The sequence below is a fragment of the Pinus tabuliformis genome, chromosome X (assembly GCF_031772625.1).
Source record: "Pinus tabuliformis cultivar Carrire ecotype Pingquan chromosome X, CPIR1, whole genome shotgun sequence".
Lineage (NCBI taxonomy): Eukaryota > Viridiplantae > Streptophyta > Pinopsida > Pinales > Pinaceae > Pinus > Pinus tabuliformis.
This window is the reverse complement of record NC_142308.1, coordinates 1,476,050,604-1,476,058,867: the sequence shown is the minus strand read 5'-3', so window position 1 is coordinate 1,476,058,867 and position 8,264 is coordinate 1,476,050,604.

The following is an 8,264-nucleotide window of genomic DNA, read 5'->3' as shown; positions in this document are numbered from 1 at the left end:
TGGTGTTCTGAAGATGGTGGTGTTTACCAACTTTAATGCATTGTCCACAGTATATATCCATTGATCTTCAAAGAGAAATGTCGTTAGAAACCCTTCGCGCAAGATATCCCACTCGCTGGTGCCTTGTCAGAGCTCTATTTCCGTATACCAGTTCCTTAGAATGACATCCAGGGTATGATAAAATAAGTGCACCCATTCTGGTTGAGGCTCCGCACCATAAGATTTGGTCCATTTGCTCAGGTGTATGCGCGGATTCTCTCGTCCATCATATTTCTTCATTAATCGGAGCGCTGGCTTCCCAAATCTTATCTACATCATGCGCCTGCAGCTTCGCCAATCCTCGAAGGTTCCTTCATGGGTACCCCACCATTGTGCTAGTGTCGCATGCAATGCCCATTTTAATGCATCAAACTGGTGGTATTTTGGTACCGTGATTTCGAATTTAACCAGGAATTCATCCACTTCTATCAACCCATCATACATTTGCAGCTCGCGGTGCTGAGATTTAACACAGTACAGGGATTTCGTCATCATATTACAGTGTAGTGTGGTTACCCCGCTCACCCTATTTTGCCATCGCTCGTCCTCTTCATCTGCATCGCTGGTGCATGAGCTGGTGTAATCCCACGAGGGTCTCCTCTCCTCCTCTTGCCTATGTACAACAATCTTGTAGATACAATCCAATGCATTGTCCCTTTCGTCGTTGTGCACAGGTTCTGTGTAGCATGGTCCTTCTATTGGATCTAGCGGAATGACTACCTGGAGCGACTTCTTCTCAAATATCATCTTCCTCTATTTGAGGTCAATAACCCCATTCATGTCAGTGGCCCAGTCTATCCCTAGCAACACAAGGTATGGGCTACTTTCGTCCATGATTTCAATAACTTTGAAATCCGTCTGGGTACTTGCGCCATCGATATGTACTGTAATTCCTTGCATCCTTCCCATGGGCAAGATCTTTTGTTGATTGGCCATCTGTAATTGTATAGGCGACCATTGTAGTGTGGGCTTAACCATGTGCTCCCAAGTTTGTTTAGGTAATACATTTACATCCGAACCTAGGTCCAAGATGACCTAATCCATCTCGTAGTCTCCAATTTGCATCATTAACAGCATCTCCCAACCCGTTGGCGACGCGTGTCTTCCTAATTTCTAGATTGCGTGAAGTTCACCCCACCTTGCGCACCTATTAATCACTTCCTATAACCAACTGCCATGTTGTTGCGAAGAATGTTTTTGCATGTCTCTGAGAAGGTAGTCAACATCAAGGGATCCCTATCCGGCTCAGGCCGATCCCTACTACCTTGGGTAGAGACGGTCGTGAAGCTTTCCCTAGCTTCCATATTGGTCTCCCCATTGATCTCTCCTATAGTTGCACCGCTCCGTAATACCATGTTTACCTTGGGTTCGTCGTCACGTGGTTCAGATCTCATCATATGCACATTCTGCATTGCTGTAGGAGGCGCTGCCTTTTTGTCGTGAATATGTGCTATCAGCATAGCGCAATCGAGCAGCTCATGATCGAATTTCTCACAATAAGGACATGATACTCGGGTTGGATTGGTACAATCCCACACGTAATGTCCTGGTCCCCCACAGTTGTAACAGATTAGCTGCCCGCGACCCCTTCCTCGTCCCATTCCACCTCGTCCTCGAATGCATCTCGGGAACCCAAGATGCGCAAACGCCGCGGCTGGATCCTGACCTCACACCTCAGTTTGCATTCTGTAGGCTGCTGTCTAGTCCATCAACATTCAATAGCTACAACAATCTCTTTCTTCGTGACCCACCGATCTACAAAAGTTGCAAAAGAGCTGCTGGGGGGTCTGGTTGTATCTTGGAAATAGATGACAATTATCAGTGTTGTGCTTCCCTCCTACCTGACATATTATGCACTAGAGCGGGGAAATCGCACTCGACCCTGCTTGTACCTCTGGTCGCAAGGGTGTTGGGCCCCCTGTTACTACCAAATTCATCGAGACCAGATAGTGATCTTTATTGTGTCCTTGGCTCCTACACTTTAAACACCATACTTCTTCCTGAACTTCTAGGCGCGGTGTCTGTTCTTGTTTTAACTTCTATATTTCTAAACATAAATTTTAGACCTGCGCTTGGATTTGTTGAAATCCCAACCCTGGGTCCTGTACCGGGGTTTCGTGCAGCCACATTGCTGCCTCCAGAACTTTTGCTTGGGTTGAGATCTTTTGTTGTGACAAGGCCAACTTTAGATATGGTGTTAGTGATGCGATGAACTAAGCACGGTGTTGTGCATCCGTCAGGGTCATGTTGGCCTCGCGAATAGTGCTTTTCAACCTCTGATCCAAATCCCACGGAGTCTCACTAGGCATCATCATGATCTCTTTGAATCCCACAATTGACTGTGCTTCTGACTTAGGCCGGCTAAACTCCTTTGTTAATTCAGTATGGATGTCCGCTATCCCCGCTGTTGGGTTGATGCTTGAATACTTCATGTACCATGTTAGCGCGCGATCCTGCAATGCGTTGACTAAGATGGATTTCTTGATATTATCATTTGCAACCTGCTGCACCTTCCATATTGATGTTAGTACAAACCAAAATTGTTCCAGGTCTTCGCCTCCTGCTCCTTTGAACAATGGTAACTGAATCGTGTTCGCCATAGTTACCCTTGTTCGTCCTTGTCCCTTTGATTTTTCGATGCTCCCTTCTATCGAGTCCCCCCACTTCACACCAGACACCCCTTATGCAGATCCCGGTCCCGGCAACGGAACCATTTGTTGGCTTATATGGACCTGACCCAGGTTCGGAAGAGTTATTTAGCCCAACAAATCTCGCAGCTACCGGCCCTTTCGGCAACAGCCCGCGAAGCGCAGACTGAGGTCTCACCCGAGGTAGCAGGGGAGGGTGCTAGAACCAGGTTTTCACACCCTAGGGATGTCTAGGTGTGGTCTGGAGGTTTCACACACTGGTTTATAGCTCGACGTTGCTCGTTCTTCACACATATCCAGCTTGATTATCTCTTTCTTATTAGTGCATTGTTCTATTAGATGAAGTAGTTACCAATTACTAAGGTCTTTAAGAAAACATTTAACCAACACAACTGATTTGTGCAGTAAAATGAACCCAGATTTATATTCATTCAAACCATAAGAAGATTACATTAAACAGATATTATGACAGCTCAGAAGAAACACAAAATTTCAGAAGAAACTTATCTTTATTTCCAATTTATCTTTAATACATCCAGATCTGCCCTGCGCACTCAGTTGCAGGGGTTCGCGCACACAGCTGTGGACTTTCTAGACCTCTGTGCACGTAGCTACAGAGCCTCTACCTACTACCCTTATCCCTTGACTCAGACTTACAGACACTTTCGATCTATCTTCTTTAAGTACCCATTATATTTGATATTATCAAAACTCTCCTATTTCTACCCATAGAGCCTCGCTCTATTTATACCCTTCCTTGGCCCGCGATCCCTGCGCGGGCCGACTCTATTTATATTTCATTACATTATTTTTGAGCGGACTACCCTTTGACTCAATCCTACTATAATTTGCACTTCGCATACTTCGGAGTTTTTACAATGAATTAATCCTACTTTTTGGGCTTTCTACCCCCAAAACTGTTACGCGGGACCTCTGCTACCCAACACTCCCATCCTACAAACTCCCGCCATTGAGGACAAAAATGTGAAAAGAACTAGGGAAGAAGGTTCTAGCTCAGAAATGGACACTATAGATGACAGGTTTGAGATCAACTACAGGAAGAGGCCCAAGCTTAATCCTGTAACTGAGCAAGAAGGCACCATTGAGACAATGGAAATCACTGACATTGACACAACGGTGGGAAAAAGCAAAGGACTGAAAATTTCAGAGGAAACACATCAACCCTCCACTTCAAACACTCAACTTATTGAGAAACAACTTAGCATTGAAGTCTTTTCATCTAGAAAGCCTATGGATAAAGAGAGGTATACAAGAAAAATACAAGGAAATTAAGTTGAGGAATGAGACATTGAAGGCTGAAACTTATGCCCAATACTTCAAACAAACACCTTCAAATCAAAATAGGTTAATTTCAGCCTTTGAAATTAAAATAGGTAAAATGCAAATGACATTCATGCAGCCTACAGTCTAGCAGCCCAAATCATCAGCAGACTACAAGAAGACTGGATTTCAAGTTTTGGCTAGGGATGTTCACCCTATTGACCAAGTTGAGTTCCATAAGCAGGCACGTGAGATGATTTATTCCACCATGAAAAATAAAGCAATGATTGTGCACAAACTCCAAATCTCATTGGATAACATCACAGCTCAATATAAACTAGAAAAGGCATCCTCACAGGCCAAGGACAACAGATGTAAAAGATGCAAAGAAATTGATAAAGAAGAAGAATGAGGATATTGCTTCTTTGAATAAGCAACCAAAGATGCCTCATTCAGAGCATCCACAAATCAAGGAGGTCCTTGAAAGTCAAAATCAGTAGGAGGAGATGATGGATCTCATTCTCCAATAAAATGATCAATTGAAAGAAATGGAGAAGGAGTTGGACAACTTAATACAGCTGAAACAGGCCAGCCTTGAGACAACCACTACCACTACCATTCCAACAGTCACTATAGCAATACCATCGACCTTGGCAACTTCATTGGCTCCCACAACTCCACTGTCTACAACACTTCCAGCTGTAACAACATCTACATTAGCAATAGGTTCAACAACAGCAACAACTCAGCCAAGTGATGAGGCAAGGAAATTGGTCAAATCTATGGAGGACATGTCCATTCAAACCACAGAGTTAAAGAAAAGGTAACAAGTCTAGAGGACGAGAAGAAACTTGCCCAGATTATGCACAAAAATGAAGTTCAGAAGTCAACCAGGTTGAATGAGAGGATGAAGAAAATAGAAAAAGAATTAACATTGAAGGAGCCACTTGCCCAAGCTAAAGAACAACTATGGGCCAATATCATTGACTCTGCCAATGACATTTGGCCATCTATACAAGTCATCTTTGAATAAAATGATTTAGTCAGAGAGGCTACATAAGCAATTCAGAGAGTTAAGGCTGAACTTGGAGACATGCCAGAAGAAGCCACCAAAATAATCCACTTCCTTAACTCTAAAAATAAATATGAATTGCAGGAGCTAGACTTAGTTGACAGGACTGGCACCATTCTAGAGGTGAAAAAAGTGCTCACGAAGAGGAATTTAATGATGAACCTTGAGGACAAATTCCAAACCATGCAACTGACTATAGAGAGGTTCATGGTTAAGTTTGATGCTTTAAGGCAGAAAGGTCTGCCAAATCCCTTGGTGATAAATGACAGATTAATGCCACATGAAGAATACAACAAGAAAATCAGAGAGGTGGCAAGAGATCAAGCCAATAATTCTTCCATGAAGGGGATGCCTATAGGGAAGGTTCTATACCAGACATTTGAGAACCTATTTTACCTCCAGAATGAGGTAAAACACCTTTTTGTGAACAAGCCCACCTTTGCAAAGTACATAGAAGCAGATGTAGGCCCACCTTTGAAAAGTACATAGAAGCAGATGAAATCTACAGAAAAATGGTAAATATTAAATTACCAGATGCATATATTTGAGAGAAATTAAATGACTTACTGTAAAAAGGCAAGGTAAAAGTCAAAACAGAGTAGTAAAAGAAAAGCAGAAGCCTAGCTCAGATGAAAGAGTATCAGGTGAAAGAGTATCAGTTGAAAGACAAAGTAAGAAAAACAAAAAATAGTCAGTGTGGAAGACCAACTGCAAAGGAGAATAAACAACAAAAGATCAAATAATAAGACAACAGAGCCTAATAAACAAGGATAGATTGCAACAGTTGAACATCTATCTCTATCTTCCTGCATGAATATATTTCTTTTTCCTGGAATAATTCCCAAGACAGTTTGGGATATTTTGTAAACTATTTTTGTATAAATACTTCATAATTCAAAGTATAGGGTGTGGATTGCTAAACATTTCTATAGTTGTATTGATCTATAACCCGAGGGTTCATTGTACCAATTTTCAAGTCAGCAGACTTGACTGAGTAATAAAGAGATTGAATTGCAGGATTCATGTGTTGAGCCACTTCAATGAAGTATTTCCTATTTGTCAAATTGTTATTTTCTTAAGTGTTTCACAAACTTGCATGTTATCTAAATTGAATGAATTAAATGGAATTATATTACAGAATTTGTTTAAGTACACTCTGTCTTGAATAGTTAATCATTTTAATGTTTTCTTCTGATATTCGGATCTGAGAATCCTTATTTTCCCTCCCATCCCGGTTGACCTCTTTCACTTCCTTCATTATCCGGTTTAAGGAACCCTTAATTGCTCCTTGGATCCGATTGAAATCAGCTTCACCATCCAGCCTTAAGATCTGAATTTACTTAGCTACCTTGCCCTATGAACACTATCTTTAGAACTTGATCCAGTCCTGTTTGGTTGACACTTGATCCCATAGCCCAATGGTAAAAGACATCCCTCTATCCATATAAGTTAGTGATTTCACCACCAAATCAAAATCAAAACCCAAGTACAATCATAACTAGCCTAAAAAAATTAACAAAACATTGGTTAAATCATAAAGAGAGAGCCCTATCTGAGCATTAGGAAGTCTATATCCTAATATCCAAAGTAGGCTTGTGGTTACCTCTATCATTTCTTTCACAACAACTCTAGAGAAATTTTGGAGTGATAACATCTATCATCCTTTGGTTAGGGCAAAGTACACTAGAAAGATAACCCCTAAAATGCAAAACCCCTTAAATTTCTACCTCGCATTCCTACCACCATTTTGATCGGATTCCTTAGTTTTGGCAAGATCACAATCTAGGCCTTTGTTCCCATCTTCAGATTCATTTTCATTTATTTGCATTGGTTATATTATGTGCATATGATTAGAAGAGGACCCATAGTGAGGATGAGAAAACAAAAAATATGTTGCATTTAAAGTAGTGCTAGTGTTCTTGGTTCCACATTGAGTGTATGAAATCGTTAGTGTTTAACAGTACCACAAATTGTGATCTCTAGGATTTCATTGTTAAGAAATGACCCAGTTACACTATGTTGCCTATGTTGTATTAACTTGTGCAGTTACATCAAACCTGATTGTTTGAATAGTAAGAACATTGTTATGGATTGTTGTATGTTGGTTGAGAGATGTTGAGATTTCATGTGATATTATTCAAGCTTCAATATAATCCCCTTTAAAGGATGTTGCATTTGACTTTACCAGTGAGACCAATAAATATTCCATAATGAATATGTATGGAAATTATTCAGTCTTGAATCCTTTTCATGCACTAATTGAGCTAAGAACACAAGCTTCAACAAATCTTCAATAGGTGCAAGGTAATGTCTAAGAATTTGGTTTTTTTTTTTTGAGGCCTTGACACTCTTGGAAAATTTCTGCTACGCAGCATGGTTATCATGCTTGAGAGTTCACTCATTATGAAATTATGTCCCTCTCAACGCTGGGACCTGAGTTATAACAAATCCATTTTCTATAACTTATTTTTGTTCTCTTACTCTGCATATGCAATCTTTAGTACCAAAATTATCTTCCTAGACCCAAAGAGTGTTTTCTTTGGTCCTTTTACTGGTAAGCAACAAACTTCATTTACCAGTTACAACATTATTATTTACAAGAATAGTAAGAATTACAACCTTTGACATGCACTAAACAATTAGTTTCTCCAAACATTCAAAAATGAAGGAATTCCACGCAAACATAATAAACCCTGGAGAAACCTTGGAAGGAAAATTTGTCATTAATAGAAGGGGACTATGCCTCTTCTTTTGTGTCATTAATACTTGTCAAAATACAAAAGAGATATCCTCTATGAAGTATTTATTTTAATAGAGTTTGAAGTAAAGACATTATGTCTTTTTGTAAAATGTTTACAGATATTATTTCTTCTCATCTTCTTTGTTCTATATTCCTTCTTGCTCCTCCAAGTGACAATAGCTTTTTGGAGAACCTCATATCTTCCTTTATTTCTCAACCTTTCACTTCATGCAGTTCTCTATCATTTCATCTCCACTTACAAATAACATCAACGATTCAATGCTATGACAATGGACGTCCATGTTTCCCTAATTATTTGTTACTCAACGAATTTTACCTATCCCGTAGTGCTTCCATTTCCTATCGTGGTGGTCAGATGGTACTTACTGGGATGTTATTATGGCTTAAGGTGGCACTGAGGTGGCTAAATTTTGAGCTGGTTGATTTTCCTCTCCCTTCTTTCCTTCCCACACGCAAAATGAAC